Below are 15,936 nucleotides of genomic sequence, written 5' to 3'. Positions count from 1 at the left end.
ATGTCAGATTGCCACGCATTCCCCAGTACAAGATCTCCAATGAAGGTCAGAAAGCGTTGTTAGCAATTATCAGTGATTTGATTAAAAAGGGTGTAATTGAAGAGACAAGAGGCAACGTTTGCAATAGTCCTGTTTTACCTGTTTTAAAACGTACGGACCCTTCTCAGCCACCTGTTTACAGGTTTGTGATTGATCTTAGAGAGGTCAATAAAATAGTTGTGCCACAGTTTCCAGTTGTCCCTGATTTAACTGCCTTGTTAACTATGATTCCAGCCTCCGCTGCATGGTTCTCAGTGATCGATTTAAAGAATGCTTTCTTTAGCATCCCAATTGCAGAGGAGAGCAGGGACATTTTTGGCTTCAGTTTAGGAGGTCAAAGCTTCCGTTTTAAACGCGCTCCACAGGGCTACTGTGAAAGTCCATCAATATACAGTCAGGCTTTAAAGGCGCAGCTTGATGCACTTGTTTTACCTAGTGGTGCTACCCTTATTCAGTACGTTGACGATTTGCTAATCGCCGCGGATACTGAAAAGATTTGTAAAGAAGCTACATTGTCATTGTTGCGTCATTTGTTTGCCTTTCATCACAAAGTGTCTCTCTCAAAACTGCAATATTGTCGACAAGAAGTGACCTACTTAGGTCATCTCTTATCAAAGGAGGGAAGGAAGCTGACCCCAGAAAGAATTCAAGCCATCGCACAATTGAGCGTGCCAAGAACACAGAGAGAAGTGCGTGCTTTCTTGGGCATTACTTCATACTGTAGGCACTGGATCCCGAGTTTTTCTTTGCTGGCAAAACCTTTGTTAGCATTAACCTGTAAAAATACACCGAATCCTGTCCCATGGTCTGAAGAGTGTCAGAAAAGTTTTTGGGAATTGCGTAATGCATTATGTTCAGCTCCTGTGTTGGGTACCCCTGACTACAGCAAGCCTTTTACATTGTATGTTCATGAAAAGGAAGGTTGCGCATTATCAGTGTTAACACAGCCTTTTGGCGACAGACCGCGTCCATGCGCATATTTTTCGTCAACTTTGGACCCGGTAGCGAGGGCATTGCCAAGTTGTTTGAGAGCTACAGCCGCAGCAGCTGTGTCTATTCGCCAGTCTGCTGGACTAGTGATGAATAACACATTGATTGTAATGGTTCCACATGCTGTGGACACATTGTTAAACCGGACCAAGACACAGCATTTAACTAGTGCTCGATTGTCAGGGTATGAATTGACACTGTTGGCAAACCATATACACATAAAGAGATGCAACACGTTGAATCCAGCTACATTAGTGCCAATTCCAGCAGACATCGATGAGATTGAGCAGCATGATTGTCTGTTCAGAACAGATGAAGAGACGAAAGGGAGAGTGGATCTTAAAGATACTCCCCTAACTGAGTGTGATGGTACCTTATGGGTGGATGGTTCGTGCTTCAAGCTTCCGAATGGTGATACGACTGCTGCATATGCCATCACGACTTTGCACACGATTGTTGAGACTGCACGCATACCACATAATTCGGCTCAAGCAGCAGAATTAATTGCCCTTACAAGAGCATGCGTATTGTCTGAAGGAATGAAAGTGAACATATATACTGACAGTCAGTACGCCTTTGGCGTGGCCCATAGTTTTGGGCGCTTGTGGAAAGAACGTGGGTTCCTGACTTCGCATGGAGCTAAAATTCAGAATGGTCAGTTGGTGAATGATCTCCTTGAGTCACTGACCTTACCGTTACAAGTTGCAATCATGAAATGCAGTGCGCACAAGAAGGTCACTGATGATGTTGGTCGTGGTAATGCATTTGCTGACGAAATCGCGAAAGAAACAGCAAAAGATGTGAAGACTCGAATGTATGTCGCAGGCCCTGCAAGATGGGTTGGTGATGTTGGAATGTGTGAAGACACGATAGAGAGTGTGAAGTCACTTCAAGCTGAAGCCACAGAGAAAGAATTGAGTATGTGGAGAGAAAGTAAGGGTAAATTGGATGAGAATGGTTGTTGGGTTGATTTGTCAGAACATCGGCGATGGTTGTTACCTGATGCATATGTGCTTCCAGTGGTTACGATGGCACATGGAATGGCACATATCAGTGTGAAAGGAATCTGTAAGTTGTTGGCTCCAGTGTGGCAGAACGCTGGAATTCCCAAGTGTGCAGAGAATGTGGTCAAGAATTGTATGGTATGTTTGAAATACAATCCTGGTAGGGGAACCCCGACTCCAGCTGGTCATTTTGTGCCTCCATCATATCCATTTGAGGTTTTGCAGCTAGATTTTATCCACATGGAAAGGTGCAACAATTTGAAATATGTACTGGTTATTGTTTGCGCTTTTTCAAGATGGATAGAAGCATATCCCCTAAAAGACAACACTGCTTTATCAACAGCCAAAGCCCTTGTGAAAGAATTTTTCCCTAGGTTTGGAATGCCAAGAATGGTGTGGAGTGATAATGGGAGTGAATTTGTAGGTCGAGTGATGAAGAATGTGTGTGAGGGACTGGGCATTAAGCAGAAGTTCCACGCTGCAAATCACCCCCAATCAGCTGGATTAGTAGAGTGCTACAATGGCACCCTGAAACTTAAATTGGCCAAAACCCAGGCGAGCTCCGGTCTTAAATGGCCTGACGCTCTGCCTTTAGCACTCCTATCAACAAGAATGACTGTGCATTCACGAGTGGGACTTAGTCCCTATGAGATCATTTTTGGCCGGCCAGCCAACATATGGGGTGTGCCAAGACCGACAAAATTCAGTGAAATCGAACATCCAATACTGCTTGACTATCTGTATGAATTGACGGCTAAATTGCGTGTTTTACACCAACAGGTGCACGATACTCTGCCCCAGGGCTCTGAAGCTCCAGGGCACCCTATCGACCCTGGCTCGTGGGTGCTTATAAAAAATTTTCAACGAAAAAACAACGATGAGCCCCGTTGGATCGGCCCTCACCTCGTACTTCTATCAACAAGATCAGCGGTTCGAGTGAAAGGGAAAAAAAATTGGATACACGGCGCCCACTGCAAACGGATCCCTTTGCCTCTACCATATGACCGGTGGGTCCAGGAGGGTATCGCTGATTCTGAAACTGACACTGTCCCCCGTTTTGTGCCATTTAGTGATGCACGTGTAAAGGAAACGACTTCAGAACGAGAAAGCGACGATATTTTGCAGGAAGCTGTGCCACCGTCAACTCGAATAGACACCACAGAGCCTGAACTCTTGTTTCAAGACCAGACAGTACCTGGCCGAATTCGCTATAACTTGAGGCCAAGGCCTATGGACAAAAAAAAAATTCCCTTCCCTTACTATTTTTTGATATTATAGCTCTCCCATCTGAAGGACTTTTTGATTTTTGTTTTTCGAACCACCATCCGGGTTCAGCTGCAGGGTCGTGGTGCCAAGACTTCGGGGTACAGGCCGAAGACGTTAGGTCAACGGTTCTGATTGGTCTGGGGCGTTCCCTGGACTGACAGGCGTACTCCTTAGCAGAAGATACTCACCCGCCGCGAGCGGCACGATTAGAGGATGGAGTTTTTCAAGATGGAGAGACCCGCTGAGGAAATGAACTTTAAGACGAAAATATGTAGAATTATGAAGAGCAAACGTTTTGTATTTTTATGTCTGTTTATACTATTTAGTATGATGGTGTTTACTGTAGGTTATGTATTCTTCTCCTCTCAAGTGCCATTTGCACCCACTGTACAGCCTATACCTCCTCCTACTGTCTCCTTACACTCTTTCCACCCTCTGCCTGAACACGAACAAGCTAGACGTTCCGAGTTTGTAAACAATTCATTTATTCAACTCCTACACCAGCACCAACTAGTTATGAATACAACCAATTGCTGGGTGTGTGGTTTAATGCCACATACCATTAATAAGGGTATCCCATATCTAGTGCTGCCGTTTAGCTATAATGGATCGTCATGGGCATTCCAGACAATGTTTCTTTTTGCATTAGATGCCTACTCCCCGCGACAACCGCGTTCCATCAGACCTAGCACAAACAATAAGGCCTTAATGAAAGGAGTCGCTGATATGAGTAGAGATATCGACGCATACTCATCTATTCCCAAGGATGAATTGCGAGCTTATGTAGGTTGAAACGCGACGGGGTATAGCATTTGTCTGGGTGAAAGGCAGTGAAAAATTTCATCCCCAATTTGGGTCGTACCCCACATAGGTCGGTTCTATTTACAAGGTAATGGCCAGAATCCAAGAGCTCAACTGGGGAAAAGTGACTGTACTGAAATGTACACTTTTCCATCACAGTTTTCCCCTGCGTTTTTGGCTGCCAAGGGTACATATTTTGTCTGCAATGACCGAGCATATACATGGTTGCCCCCTGATTTCTCGGGCACATGTTATATTGCAAATTTGCTACCGCCAACATTTGCTGCTGCCTCTGATTATCACAAGACCAGAGTTGTGAGAGGCGTTGTTAGTCAGGAGGATACTGCCGGTCAGGAAGCGGGAGACTTCTTTCTGGGTTTCCTGCCGTTTTGGGGACCGATGGTCAATAGTAGGAACCTGAGACAACTGACTCGTGTGGTTGAATCCATTGTTAATGTAACGGCTGGCGGCTGGTGCCCTTGGTAATTTGACATCTGAGCTCCAAGCGGACCGCCTCATGACTTTGCAGAACCGTATGGTTCTAGACGTCATACTTGCAGACCGTGGTGGGGTATGTAAGGTCATCCAATCTAGCTGTTGCATTTTCATACCAGATAACGCTCCAACAGTTTATCAAGCCATCTCCAAACTGCATTAAATATCTGAATCTATACACGTGGATAAAGGAGATTGGTCATTGTTGGGGTGGTTCTGGGAACTGATATCTGCCTGGGGATGGAAAATTCTGATGGTCATTGGAATGATCTTAGCCATTCTTTTCCTGTTCTGTCTGTGTGTACAGTGTGCTCCCGCGATATGTGGCCTCTGTGCTACATTATGTGTAAGGAAACCTGTATCGAGGGACGAGCTAAGTAATAGGATGATGCTACAGCAACATCTCCATGACCTTATGAATATAGACCTGGACTCGGATTAATATGAGTATAGTTATTGCCTATGTAAGGGCAAAAGGAGGGTCTGTGGTACTTTAAAATTTGGGACCGCGTAGGAGGCATGGTCCTACCCTGCCTATTCCGGTATCAGCGAACCGCGAATGGCCAATGCAGTATGTACAAGTGTTTTGCATAACGTTTCATCAATAAATTCACTTTGTATACGATATTACACATTGAATTTGTGGGTTCCATTTTGGAGCGGTAGCCATCTTATGGTTGCCCTCACATAGGCTGCGCATTAAGGACATGCACAGGCCTTCAGAACACATGTGCCTTCTATTTGACTTCTCTGTGACCTGTGCAATTTGGCTCCACCGCCCCAGGTCAGTCCGGTCTCACGAGCTCCCCGTCCTACAGCCACCTGTGATTAGCATCAGGGTTTGACACACCATAAAGCCTTTTCATCCCACACAAGCCTCCGGCTAATCTCTTTCACACCTGACTCTTCCTGCTTTATGGCTTGTTTTACCAACAGGAGGTGCCCGTGTTTATTGGGGTCTGCTGATATCTGATGAGGGATCTGAGCCTCGCTGGGTAAATAATTGTGGGCTGGCTGAACTGGAATGTGGTATGGTCATCATGACTCTGCCTTTTCGTTTGTAATGAATACATATGAATGACCATATAGTAAAACGAGGAATGTGTGCCTGAAGCATGATATTTTGTATATAAGGAAAAGGCCGTTTCTGTAAGTTTAAGAAGTCTCCTGAGAACATACATTGTGTTGTACTTCTCGGATACCTGTAATTGGTCTGCAGCCAATAAATACGATCTTTGACTTCACTAGAAGACTCTGTGTTTCTGTGGGTCTGAAACAGGAAGAACTCTACGTCTTCGGGTGTGTTCCCCTGCACCGCTGGGTTCTAAAAACCCAGTACTTCAGGTCCGGTGTCCGCCCCTCCTGCGCAGAGGTGACAGCTTCAGCTGGACTCTAGCTATCCTTCGGGTCCAGCCCCGAAGGTCCTGCCACCTCTTCTGGCAGTTGCGGATCGGGCGCTTGTAGACCCCCACTGAACGAACAGCCCAGGCGATGGTCAGCCTGCTTCTGGTGGGCATCAACCTGTGAGGATGACAAAGTGAAAAGTACATTGACACACATGCCCCAGATTTGTGCAGCACATATTTGGATATACATGTCATCATCACAAAGGGAAATGAGTTACACAGGTAGTGCAACCATGGGAAAGGAAAAATCCCCTGCATGTCAGACATGTTAACAATGCCTGGATAGTTTAAGCTTGCACCAATGCACTTTAGCAGCAGGACACCTGTTCAGTACATGTACCTACACACTTTGGGTCAGGAAAGTAGTCATTGAGAATGCTTGCCACTGGTGTACACACTGCTAGTCCTGCTAGTCAGACAACATGCATAATTAGAAAGGCAGTGGACTGCACACTCACCTGCTCCCCTGGTTTCCCATAGAACTTGCTGTACTGTGGAAGGAGCCCATGCAGCAGGGCCTGGTTCTCCTCCTCAGTGAAGGCTGGGGCCCTCTCCAGAGTACGTGCCATAGCAGGAGCCAGAGGATGCAGAGACAGCAGCAGTGGTAGCAGGGATGTGGTCCAGTAGCATGTAGTGCAGGCAAGTGAGCTCCCTGGGGGCCAGCCAGCCTTATATCTGTGCTACAGAGACAGAATCTGTGCCATGTGTCTAAAGTGATAGGTCCAACACGGTTGCATTCTATGAATCTGTCCAATCCATTTAAGTGTAAGACTCGTACACGCCTTCCGCATCGTTCAAATCTTCACCTTCATGAAACACTTGAAATTGCAACATTGCTGTAGGCATCCAACTGAATTTCCAGTGCACAACTCGTATACGTTTTGAATCCGCATCCGTCTCCATGACAGTCCGGAGCCAATGGGTGCGCCCGGCTTGTTCAACTGACTGTACAACGCGTATTTTGGAAATACACATGCACCAGTCTCCATACGATTCAATGGCCAAGGAGTACGCCTGTCTCGGACCATGCCTGCCCGATGCATATGCATGATAGTCACCCACGTCGGACCTCATAGCACTCAATGACAAAGCGTACGCACGGCTCGGTCATGAACTGTGCTATGCGTACGCATTGTCACCCGCGTCGGACCTCATAGCATGCAATGACAAAGCGTTCGCACGGCTCGGTCATGAACCGTGCAATGCGTATGCATTGTCACCCACCTCGGACCTCATAGCATTCAATGACAAAGTGTATGCACAGCTCGCTCATGAACCGTGCAATGCGTACGCATTGTCACCCGCGTGGGACCTCACTGGTGAGACTATTATACGGATGCAACACACATTTACTGGCCAGGGACACCTGTGCACACCTACCACACTACAGCATGGGCCACACAGTGTCCCATGGCATGTAAGGCTGCATTCCCTGGGTGTTTGGGGGGGCCACATATGGTTTGTTGGGTGGCACTTTTGTGCAGCCACTCCCAGGCTGTGGCAGAATCCTTTGTGTGTTGTGCACATTACCACTGTGATGTGCAATTTTACGGTAATGGGCATGAGTCACGGACACAGTTTCATGTTGGATATGTTTGTGGCATGTCACATACACCCTGAGTCCAGGGGGTGATGACATGTACATCACAGTGAGACCTGTAGCCACAATACTGATGTGCACCCACAGTCTGTGTGCATGTTGTGTCTTAGATGTGTCTGATCAAATGTGCCCAATGAGTGGCAGTCTCCACATCCATGTGGTATATACATCAACCTTGATGGTGTGTGTGTGTCTAAGAGACGTACATGTAGGGCTGGCAGGAACAGCAGTGGCCACTACCTGTGGGACTTACGCTTGCCTTGTGGTGTGTACATGATACGCTGTGTCCATGCCAGTGTCGATGTGGCAATACAGGGACCCTGGGTTTCTGCATGGCAATGATCTGTGATGCCTCGGAGACATCAGGCCTCACTAGTCACTGTGGTGTGTGTTTGTAACATTGCAGCAGTACATAGGTTGGGTGACACAGCCAGATGATTGGCCATTGCACTACATGGGACTCATGTGGACATGTGGAATTGAGATGTGAGGTGGTGGTCATGTAGGTGACATATGTGTTCATGCACAACAGCACACACCTCAGTACATTGTGTAATGTCATGATCTATCATGTGCGATTGAGCCTGGTCATGGCCACATGGGTGGATGAACTGACAATCTTCCTTTGTGCATCTCTGTACTGCAGGGCACCAGCTGTCCATTGACCATTCCCAGACCTTGCAACCATGCAGGAACGCGACTGCAGCAGATGGTACCGTTTCACCAGGCCACTGATTGAGGAGTTGGCGGAGCAGTTGGCGCCACATCTGCTACCTGGCCTGACATACCCTACATCACTGACCCCAGAGGTGAAGGTGATGGCAGCCCTGCACTTCTTTGCTACTGGTACCTTCCAGTACACTGTGGCTACTGCTGGTGGTATGTCGCAAACAATGTTTAGTCGGGTGCTACGCGATGTCTTGGAGAGGATGTTGCATTTCCTAGACCTTTACATCAAGTTCCCTAGCTCAGCTGAACTCCTGGAGATAAAGGATGCCTTTTATACACTGGAGAGGATGCAGAATGTCATCGGATCTATTGATGGGACACATGTGGCCCTGATACCACCACAGGCATACCGGAACAGGAAGCACTACCACTCCATCAATGCTTTGGTGGTATGTCTTGCTGACATGTCTATCACACATGTGTGTGCACGGTTCCCTGGTTCTGCGCACAATGCCTACATTATGAGGAGTAGTCGCATTGCAACGCTGATGTCACAGATGCCAGCTCAGCACACCTTGCTTGTCGGTGTGTGCTGACTGTTTCTCATTGTGTGTGTTTGTCAATGTTGTATTCCGCACTCCTACAAAACACAGCTACTTGTTCATTTTTGTGTGTGTAGGTGACTCCGGATACCCCAACATGTTGTGGTTGCTGACACCCCTCAGGAACCCTGTGAAACCAGCCGAGCTGCGCTATAATGAGGCACATGGTCGGAGCAGGAGGGTGATTGAGCAGACATTCGGCCTCCTGAAAAGCCGCTTTCGCTACCTGGACAAGACCGGAGGGGCCCTCCCATAGGAACCTGCAAATGTGTGCAAAATAATCCTTGTATGCTGCATGCTACACAACATGGCAGTGCGGAAGGAGGTGCCTCTCATCCAGGATGACGATGACCAACCTCCGGCACCTGTGGAGGATCCCGGCCTGGGCCAAGATGCCAGTGATGATGAGGATGAGGGTGACGTCCGCTCACAGCTCACCAACAACTTCTTCACCTGAATGTGAGTTTCAAGGGTTGTTATGTCAATGTATGGAGGTAGCCTGGAATGTGTTGTGGCAGCTCTATTGCTGTATGAGTGTGTCTGTGTGCCACTTGACTGGATGCGTGCAGTGATGTGTCCATTCAGGTGGTCTGTACTCCACAATAGGGTAGTACTGCTAACTAGTTTTTGTGTAGGTGTCTTGCAACATGTTTTGTGCATGTGTATTGCAGTTCTCTCCTGTTCTTCTGTGCTTTTGACGGTGTCTTGTGTCTGTCCTTCCCAGGGTACTTTGCCTGTTGTTTGGTCATCACTGACCCCCATCACCCAGAAGCCAACACCAGTGTGAAAGTTGACAATTCCCATCAACTGATGTACCACACATCCTTGGACTTCAATTCTCCAACACATTGTGAGCGTGTGTCCACTGATACGTAGAATTACTGTGCAACTATTGTGGAATAAACGTGTTGCTGATGTGTAATGAACCTGTGCTACGCTTTATTATGTGCATTGTCTGTCTTCCCACATCTGAGTGACATCTGCTTACCTCACCTGTGGACTTGTTACCACTGACTGGGGTTGGTGTTGTGTCTGTGCATGCCAATTTGTTTCAGGTCAACATCATTGTGTGGGAGGAGTAACATGGCCATGGTGAGAATGTGTTGTGGTGCCATAGTGGTGTGTCTCCCTCACCTGTGTCACATCGCCATGACTCACCTAACGTTGGTCACATTGTTGCAGTATTTGGCATGCACTGTGTTGTCTAGCAGATCGACATCTCCCAGAACATGACAAGTTGGAATCACAACAGTATGTTATACTGGTGCGTTTATTTTCAAACATGTGTGGGGTAGGTGCACAGGATGGTGGGTGCTGTACATTGGTTTGGGAATCCAAAGTTTCCATTAGAGTTGGAAGTGCTGGTAGATGAAATGTCCAGAGTAAAGTCCACAGTCATCTGCTACATTGGCCCAACATGAACCCTCCATGTCATGTGGGTGAGTTGTGTGCGATTGGACAAGGTGAACGGGTTGTGCACAAAGGACATTGTCCAGAACAGGTTTAGAGGCCCTGGGAGATGTGCTGGGACATCTGCCTCTCACATGTCCTTCTTCGGACGACCCCTCTTCTTCCGGGGGGGAGATCCTCAGGTGCAGGCCTCTGCGGTGCAGGGGACTCTCCGCCAGAGTCCTCCTACCTCCCTGTGGCGCTGGCAGATGGCGTTGCGACAGATGTTGTGGCCACACAGGGAGGTATGGACAGGTTAGTGTTGATCTGGCGGAGGCATTGGAGTATGTCCCGATGCACTGCAGTAATGGCACCCACTTGGCCTTCATGCGGGCATGGAGGGCGACCTGCTCGTGTTGGATGTCCTTGAGGATCCCCACTACCTGGCCAAATCCTCTGGTGCTATCCTGGTACGCATCTATGATGCATGCCAGATGGGGGTCATCATGCAGTCCAGACCCCTCTGCAAGGCGCGCCCTCTGCCTCCCACCCCTCCCAGCACCCCTATCCACACGGGCAGGACCAGCGGCGGGACGCACAGGTGACCCTGGGACCCCTTGTGTGGTGTTGCTGGTGGTGTTTGCTGTAGCTTCCGGGGGGTCCTGTGTCCCTGTGCTGTGGGTGTTGATTGGCCTTGGTCTGTCCGTGTTGGTGGGGGTGCCCTGTCATTGTCCAGATGCTGGAGGCTTGGGTACAGGGGGTGCAGATGTTGATGCTGCTGGTGCTGCATGATGGCTCACACCAGAGGGGCCAGGTTGGTTGTCGTCATCCGAAGAGGACAGAGCGAGAGTCAGACCAGAGAGCTCAGTGTCCGCCAGAGTCTGGGTCTGGGAATCCTCATCATTTGATGCTGGGTGCCCAGCACCACCTGTGTTTGGAAAAGACACACAATGTGAGTTATGTTTCTACATGCATCGATGATTCACAAACATGACATTTTCAACTTTTCGAACAGATGCCTGCCTGTACACTGCTTTTTCCCAGCTTGTCACGGACAGAGTTTGATATTATTGTTGGCCATTTCCCAGCATGGCCTTGTGCTCCCCACAACAGAGCCCAGTGTCAAACATCTTGGCAGTCCCTTCCCACTCCCTGTGAGGCGAGTATGGTTCAGTGTGAGCTTGCTGGGCCATGTGGGTGGGTGTAGATTGTCGGTGACTGCGACTCCCATCATACTCTTGGCTACACCCCCCTTGTGCTCCCCACAGCAGGACCCAGTGTCAGCCATCTTGTCAGTCATTTTCAACTCCCTGTGATGTGGGCATGTTTCCGAGAGGACATAATGGGCCAATCAGGAGGGGGAGCATTATCTGTGACTACAGGCCCCATCATGCTTTTGGATACACTCACTTCACCTGCATCTCCACTATTCCTTCCTGTCAGTCAGCTGCACTGTGAGGTAGTGTGTTTGTGGTGGCAAACAGTCTGGCAGTGTCTATTTAGCTTTGTGGCACTGGCTTGCTCTTTTTGTTTGTAGGTTGGTGCATGTCATGATACAGTTCCCAGTCACTATGAGATGGCAGGTATTGTGTTTGTCTGACTGGCATACACATCTTGGTATAATTATCTAATGGTTACTGTAACTTTGCTTGCTGTGCATGGTTTCACTGTCCCCTTGCCACACAATCTTGGGTATGTTGTTTGGGTACTCACTAGGCTCTGGGATGTCTGTTAGGCCATGGACGCTCTCTGGTGGTAGGATGTCCTGCACCTTCTCCTCCCAGGTCCTGGAGTATACTGGTTTGGCAGGAGGGCCACCGCCGGTGCACTGACTCAGGGTGTGATCTTTTTCGATGAGTTTCTTGACCCTCCTGCGCACGTCATACCACCTGTTCTGGATATAGTCCTTTGTGCGCCTTGCTTGTGCTTGAGCTTTCACCTTGTCCACAATCCTCGCCCACATCTTGGTTTTCTGTGACATGGGGGTCCTTTGGACCAATGTACCAAACAAATGAGGCTCTACTCTGGTGATCTCGTCTACCAGCATTTCTAACTCACTCTCTGTGAACTTTGGATTCTTCGTTGGGGGCATGGTGATGGGTGGTGGTGGTGAGGGATGTGTGTATGAGGGTGCAAGTGAGGATGGGTTGGTGTTGGTTTTGCTGTGTGTATGTGTGTGTGCTTTTGTATGAGGTGCTGATGGTGTGTGAGTTGTGTGATGTGTGAGTTGTGAGTGTGTCTGTGGTTGCTGGGTAATGGTGTTTGCTGCTGGCTGTGTCTCCTGTTTGCAAGGGATGATGGTAGTGATTGTAGTCCTTTATATATTTGGAGTTGTGGGTGTGTCTTTGTCCTATTTTTTTTAATTTGCTATTTATTGGCTTTGTCATTGCTTGTTTGGTCCTTTTTTGGTCTTTTTTCCTTTGTGTTTTGTAGTTCATGTGACGGAAACGGATGCTGCTGTTGTCTCGTGCGGGCTTCTCCGCCTCGTTCGCGCTGCCTATCCTTTGTGTTTGATACGCGTGGGTCTCTAATGCTTGTGTGCCCGGTTGTCTGTGCGTGTCGGTCGTGTGGCATGGTCTCTGTGCGAGTTGGTCTAGTTTTACACGCATTGCATCGTACTGCGCGGATCGGACATCGTGGGTACGGGTCGGTCGGGTTCATTCCGGGTTCGTGTCGGTCGGTGAAAATCGCGTAGGTTTTCCGACCGGATCACTGTTTTCCCTACGGCTCGGTCATACGGCTTGTATTCCGTACGTGTCGGTTGTAATTCACTCGCATTGCATCGTACTGCACGGGTCGTACGGTGCTGGTCCGTGTCGGTCGGTATTCGGTCCGGGTCCGTGACGGTCGGTTCGTTTTGCGGCCATTATCGGAATCGGCCCCTAATAGGGATATTCTCAAGAGCGTGTGTTAATCATCGCAAAATTATCTTAACGCAACTTTGCACATTGCAGTCTATCGCGAGAAAATAACACTGTATTTACGTTGTATTCTCAACCCGGCAGCACCATGCGATAGTCTAACGATAACACACCAAATGACCGTGTTAAAATCAAAGTCGATGCCGAAAAAATGCGAAACACCAACGCAAAAAAAATTGCAATGTCCCAAATCGCGATACAAAAATCAGCGATAACCAGCAACAGACCTGCAATTCCCATGCCTCATGCGGGAAAATGCACTATAAAAGCAGTTGAAAACATTTACAAAAAAAAAAAATTGCGTTGCACCATGAATGCACCCGGACCGAGTGCAGAGGACAAAGCGAACCCTACAAGCCCCATAAATGACCAGCAAGGAACTTCTGGGTCAGGGAAGGCCAAGGAGAAGAGGAAGAGAAAGACGCGGTTCAGTCCGCTGGAAAACAGGATCATCGTCACGGAGGTGACAGAACACTACCAACAACTGTTCAGCACATCCAACGTGTCATTGGCAACAAAGGTGCAAATATGGCAGACCATCTTGGACCATATGAATGCAGTTGCAGCTTTTAGTAGGACAATGGAAGAGATCAAGAGGCGCTGGAATGATGTGAAGGGCAAAACCAAGAAGAAACTCAAGGCCAACATGAAAGCAGCAACTCTCATTGGAGATGGGGGTCCAGCGGCACACCAGGAGCTGGATGACATTGAGAAAATGGTGGCCACAGTCATCAGTCGGGACACGGTGCCAGGAGTTGGAGATCCCGACACTGCTCAACATGACCTGACACAACATAAACAGGGTGAGTACTGACCAGGGAGGGAGGGAGTTCGGGGGGAGATGGGCACAATGGCACACATGCAAAAGTAGGCAGAGCACACAGCACACCCACAATGACTCTGGATCATGTCCCTCATCCCTGTACCACACTGCAGCACACACACATAAGATTCTTAGCACCTCTAAATTAGCAACAATGTGGTACAAACTGCAACATTTTCACAACAGAACATAGGACACAAGAGGTGCTGCATGTGTGCACAAAATGGCCAATCACATCTGGCATAGCAGGAAACTGTGAGATTACAATGTACGAGTGCAACTCACATCCGTGATGTAGCACGGTAACTGGACACAATATCGAAAAAAATATATAGAATGGACATAATATCGGGTACAAAATATAGAATGGACAAAATATCGAATGGACATAATATAGTGGTTAATTATATCGAAAGGCAGGTAAGAAATATCGAAGTACATAATATAGGCATTAAAATATATTGAATTTTTAATAATATCGAATTTTTTTAAGTGTTTTGTATGTTAAAAGTGTATATTAGTTTTTGTAATGTATATTTAATTTTTTTAAATTAATGATTTTTTTGTTATTTAATTTTTGCGTAATTTTATTCCGTACTGGGTTGTGGGTTTATAGGGGAATGCACAAAGAATGGCTACCAGGGCTGCACACAAGCAAGCTGTAGATGGGATCTTCAATGCCCTGCAGATCCCCATCATGGGAGTGATGTCACAAGACATTGCGCAGATGAATGCTGCTGCTACTTCTACATCTACATCTCCGGCCCCTGATGTGTTAGTGTCACACAGTGTTTCAGACCAAACACCACCACCCACATGTGAGGCAAATGAAATGTCAGAGGACGACGATGAGGATGAACCTGCCTCAGTGGTAAGAAGGAAGCAGTAGCATTCATCTCAGCCATATGGCATGTTACTGCTTGTTTCTGCCCTCTGCATCATGCCCTGGAATAACACCTTCCACTGTCCCCGAATACACCCTGCGACAGTAACCTTGGACTTCGACATGCACTGCCATATTTTTGTGTGCCCAACAATGGCACAGCAATTTGACAGTGGACTGGACACTTCCTCTTACGAGTAACCTGACAATCCCCAAAGGACTCTGGCTGGCCCTCCCCGGGGCAACATTATAAAGTGTTGTTAGCATGGCCCAGTACTAAGACAGCTTCAGCACTCCACTGAACGTGAACAATACATTCTAATACAGACAGATGTGTCATGTCTATGATTAAGCAAGTATGAAAGCATGGACGAATATAGGGCCAGTGATTACCCCTTACACCCATGTTGCCCATGTTGTGTGACTTGAGTCACAGGGTGCATCCCTGCATCATGGTGGCACATGTTTGACCCCAAAAGAAGCCCTGTTGTCATATGTAGGCCACAAATGACAGCCTCAATGTAATGATTTGGGACACATGTAATACGCTGATGAGTGGGACTCCCTACTATCTTTGACACACAGAAATGGCTTTTCGAAAACGTGACACCCTAAACAGCCTCTCTGTACAGAGGTAGCAAAAGACACACAATTGATGGACGGAATGCAGAACCAATCAAAACATTCACCCCAGTCAAGAGATCTGTGTTAAATCCATCATGCTTTTGCTCACCATGCCACCCCAGTTTAGGCCTGGCCATATGCAAATCAGTCTTGGCCCTGTGCCTCATCGGAACAGTCCAGCCAGAACTGCCAAGCCAGGTCCTCCCTAGACTGGAAACGAGCATACTAGGACCGGGTTTGGGGATTCATCGCTCTTCAGCCAAGATGGTTTGAATCTAGTGGCACAGTGAGCCCGGGACCCACGTCTGGACATACCCGGCACACTTTGGGCAAGAAAGCAAAAGACACACAATTGATGGACGGAATGCAGAACCAATCAAAACATTCACCCCCAGTCAAGAGATCTGGGTTAAATCCATCATTC

This window comes from Triturus cristatus, chromosome 2_1 (genome assembly GCF_964204655.1).
Source record: "Triturus cristatus chromosome 2_1, aTriCri1.1, whole genome shotgun sequence".
NCBI classification, from domain to species: domain Eukaryota; kingdom Metazoa; phylum Chordata; class Amphibia; order Caudata; family Salamandridae; genus Triturus; species Triturus cristatus.
Note: the sequence above shows the minus strand (reverse complement) of the source record.